Consider the following 5,085-nt stretch of genomic DNA (forward strand, 5'->3'; position numbering starts at 1 on the left):
CTCAGTCTTTAGCAGCGACCTGGCTTGCTGGGTTTCCCTTTTTAAAAAGATGTTTTCAATTCTTTTGGTATTCACACAGCCATTATGCAACCCTCTTGGCTAATTTGTTGTAGTATAGTACATGTCTAAACTTCACTCCACCCAGACGAGCTGACCACTGCGCCTCCTCCTGTTAACCCTTTAAAGACCCCAGATCTCAGCATCTTATTTTTCAAACCTCTGCGTCAGCATGTCGCCTATAACTGCTGAAATCGTTCTTTCTTTTGTGTTTACATTTACATTTGTTGTTCAACACACTATTATGTTAGTGTGTGATCGTGAATGTCTCATATTCATGTAGTAGTTCAAAAGAGACGCTTGTGTACTGTGTAGTTTTATGGTAGCCGTTCTACTTATGTAGTTTTATTCTCATAATGAATTCAGTGGTGGAACAAGTACTCCAATCTTTTATACCACACCAAGTAAATTCTCAAAAGTATCAGCATCAAAATATACTTAAAGTACCAAATGTAAAAGTACTCATTGAGCAGAATGGCCCATTTCAAAATAATGTAATCTATACTTTTATTATTGGATTAATTATTGATTCATTAATGTGTAGTCACTATAATGTTGCAGCTAGTAAAGCTGGAGCTAATACTATATACTGCCTGTTAGCTGTTTTGCCTTAACTAAACTTTTAATTATTCATCATCATTTATTTGTTGATTTTATTTAGTATTATTATTCTGAATCTGCAACTGAACTGGCAACCGAAGCTATCAAATAAATGTAGTGGAGTAGGTACATTTACTAAAGAATATTTCCATTCTAGCCTTTCTATAGACCTACCTAAGTGTAATTGTGAGGTACTTGTACTTTGAGTATTTCTATTATCTACTACTTTGGTCTACTACATTTCAGAGCAAAATATTGCACTTTTTACTTCACTACATTTATTAACAGCTTTAGTAACAAGTAACTTTGCAGAATCAGATAAAAATAACCATGATCCGCTTTGTATATTCAACTACCCTAACAGTATATGAATAAGCTCTAATAACATAACAATGAAAGGGGCCATTCTGCATACTTTTGTTTTTAATATTTTAAGGTCATTTTACTAAAATAATGATTGTTAGTAAAGGATCGGAAAGTTGCGGAAGAAATAGAAAAGAAGAAATGAAAAGATATAGCAATAACACAATGAAAAAATACTCATACGTACATACATTCGTATAACTGTAAGCAGCAATTTGTGCCACACTTACTAGGCCTAGTAAAAAAAAATCTTTTGCCGCAGCCCTAGCGAAATTCCTCTGTGTAGTTTGCAATCGCTAAGACAAAAGATGTAAGTATTGTCATCATGATAACTTTTCAAAGTTGTAAAACAGAAGCATCTGATTAAAACATGGCTAAATGACTTTACTGTCTATCTATTGTTTCTTCATCAAGACAACACTTTGGAGGATAGAATGTCACAAGTTCTCCCTGTTATGTCTGGTTGGCTAAATTGCATACATTTAGGGCAGGGTTTGGCACATGACCCCATTATGAGGTTCTCTTTTGTAATTTTAGGTGCCAGCACCCCCAATCTTATGTGTTACAATCCAAGTGTGAAACATTCTGGCAATTCAGGGTCGACATCAGCTAGGTACCAGGATCAATCTAATCCAAGTGGCAGAGGATAGAATGACTAAGAAGGTTTTTTTGTTTTGGAGTAAGTCATACAGTTTTAAACTGTACAAAGGAGCTTTATTCAATCTATGAGGAGGAGGAAATGCTGCATATCTACTGAATAATGTATGTTGTTAAATGTTAAATTCTTTAAAAAAGAAGCTCTTACTGAAGTTTGAAGAAAAATGGTTTGAACATATTCCATCATATGTGGACATATATGCATACAAATTTGGCCCTGAATCATACATGTCATTTATGTAGAAGCCAAATATCTTTATTTACACAGGTGAGAGCTTGGTTCTTCTTATGGCCTTGAGGTTGGTTAAAAACTATTGCGTGAGCTATGTGATTTGGGTGCAAAGTGAGTCCCATTTCCGTTAATATGATGATTATTTTTATTCCTTGAACCGGCTTGACAAACCCCTGAAATGTTCTGGTGTAGGCCTAGAGATGGGTAAAATTGGAATAGCTGTTTGATTTTGATGTGTTTAAGTTTGCCAAATTAAGCATGGAAAAGAGGGCGAAATGGATTATTTTATTAATATTTATTCATATTTTTTCAGTGCTACACAGCAAATGTTTCTGTCAGTGATTTATGAATTTTGCTGTTGTGATGGTCTGAAGATTGGACCATGAAAGATGCTGTAGCTGTTGTTCTACTTTTGGACTTTCTTGGTTTGAAAATGTGTACTGTGCCCTGTAATATGAAACAATAATGCAAATAATATAATAATTCATTCATTCATAATAATGAATTCATTCATTCATCCTAAACCACAGTTACCACATTTAAGCTAGACAAATCAAACTACTTTCAAAAGTGAAAGTTGTTTTTGGTGCAGATATTCCATTTTGCATGATGGGTTGCATTTGGATCACAAGTAAACAGCCCCCACTCCCGCTAACCCCGCCCCATATGCACACAACTGATAATGGTGGAGGGCCCATCAGTTCAGGTATTAGACACAGAACACATTGTCAGATTAATTGTGTGACTGTGCAGTAAATATTAAATGTGCCGGACTTACACGTTAATCCCTCTGTCCTCTAGTATAGCTTCTCTTTGAACGAGTTTCCATTTAATTTTGAAATGGGTGATTTGTATTTCATGTTTTAGGCTGCGGCCCCAAGAAGACAATATTGTAATTACAGTAAGCTTCTTATAAGCTGATACAATTATTGAGGTGAGGAGTTTATATTGTCGCATGAAAGTGGGACCTTATGCTCTTTCAATTTAGAAAACAACACAACTTTCATGAGGATAAAGACATTTGATCCTCTAGCATATGCCACGTCTTTGTGGGATGAATTTATGCCAGGGAGCAGCTGGCAATACATTATCACCTTGTTACGGCTGTGAGGTATTGTGTGGCCAGAAGAAAAAACAAGAGAGATCATCAGCCGTGATTCATTTTGTCAAGGCATCCAAACTGACCTGTGACAGAAGAAGTAGTCAGATATTTTACTTGTTTAAAAGTAATAACATAAAAAATGCAAAAAATGTCACAAATGCAACAAAAAAAATAACGTATTAACTGCTACTTTTACCTAAAGAAATAGTTCTCATTCTGCAGAAAATTGCAGATTGTGAGTGACTGATATATACAGCATATTACATTATTTGATTGTTTATAATAAAGCATCAATGGCATTTTACTATTATAGCTGGTTTGGGTGGGGGTAATTGATCTACTTTAGATACAGTTAGTCCGGTGGTTCCCAACCTAGGAGTTTGAGCTTTCTCTAAAAGGTTACAAAAGGTTCTACTACACCTTTGATGTTTCTGTAATCTTTTAACTGATTGGGCCCCAAATAGATAAAGTTAAACCATGTGAGAAGTTTAAAGGGGGGAATAAAAGAAGAAAGATTTTCAAACACTGTTGTTTATCTTTAACAATGTGTTGCATTGTGTAAGCTAATCATTATTTGTTTTTTTATGTACAACCTTAACCAGAAAAGTAACTAGTCCTTACACCTGGTAGATAAATGTAGAGAAGTAAAAAGGACAACGTTTGCCTGAAATGTTGTGGAGTAACATAAAATGGAAACACTCAAGTAAGCATGAGTACCTCGAAATAGTAGGCTACTTAATATCAGTGCTTGAGTGAATGTAATTAGTTACTCCACTGAAAGATGTAGCAATAGTGCAATAACCTGAGTGATGCTTTTAAGTGAGTTAACCCTAAATGGGCATTTCAGAATGTTAATTAACAGCAACACTGATAAATATATTATATTAGCTCATAGCAGATACATGGGTGTATATGCATATTTTTTTTTCAAATCTAAAATATCTCACTTAGTATGTATCTTGGTCACTAAACAGACCTATGAGATCCAAATCAAAACCCGGTACCGGGGGCAACTGTTTGGGCGAAATTACTGATTGACTTTTTTTTTTCCCGCCGTTTTAACTCCAAAACCCACCGAGATACATAGACATGCAGGGTACCAAATGGAAGGTCTGCTCAAGCCGGATTGAGCCCCCCATCACTGTGGGATGTTCCGTTGTCAATCTACAGGCCTGTAAAGCATGGGTGTGCTTTTGGTGACAGGAATGTTGATGAATACTCACTGTTTTTATCAATATTTCAATGTTATGTTAATTGCTCAGAGAAAGTATTTTTTGTGTGATTATTTTTTCATTTTAAATGGTGAAGTTGAAAGTATGAATTGCATTACAAAATAATGGTGCCTTTATTCTGAAGTCTAGGAATTTGAATAATTAGTTCACTAATTCACCTCTCTATAATCTGTGGGGGGCGGTTTCCACTGATATTTGTCTTTCAGTACACTACTTATTACATTTGTGAAAAAGCCATACCTAAAGTGTGTGCTTGTGAACGTCCAATATTAATGTACTACTCGAAACGAAACAATTGTGCACTTGCAGTTTTAAGGTAGAAGTCCAATTTCTGTTTTCGTCTTATTCAGTGGTGGAGCAAATACTCAAAGCTTTAGAAACATTTAGAAATGCTGTAACATGTAAAAGTAAAAGCATCAAAATTTAATTTAAATATAGCGGCAATGATCGGGTTCCAAGCAAGTCGTGAAAAATTGAATATTTATATTGAATATAAGAGAAGAACAGATGCAGATGACTTGAGAGATTAAAGTGATGAGAGAAACTGGACTTTGAGTTAATTGCGGAAACGCAAACTTGATTTTTACAACATAACCTTGAGATCAGAGAGTGTCATATGTACCTGACTACTGGATGAAATGTTCAAGCCACCTGCAACATTTTGTGTTTTCAAGGTTTAATGTTTAAGCTGCACAAACACTTTTTAGCAGAGAAAAATAAGAAAAAAGTGTCACTCGATCCAAATAAAATAGAGAACTTAGACTCACTCATGATCTGTTCACCCCAAGTGTCAGCAAGTCTGACTTGGTCACCTGAGGATTTGAACTCTAGAACTTCAGATC

Source organism: Micropterus salmoides, unplaced genomic scaffold, assembly GCF_014851395.1.
Source record: "Micropterus salmoides isolate LMB-PRFRI ecotype aquatic unplaced genomic scaffold, ASM1485139v1 Ms_hic_scaffold_16, whole genome shotgun sequence".
Lineage (NCBI taxonomy): Eukaryota > Metazoa > Chordata > Actinopteri > Centrarchiformes > Centrarchidae > Micropterus > Micropterus salmoides.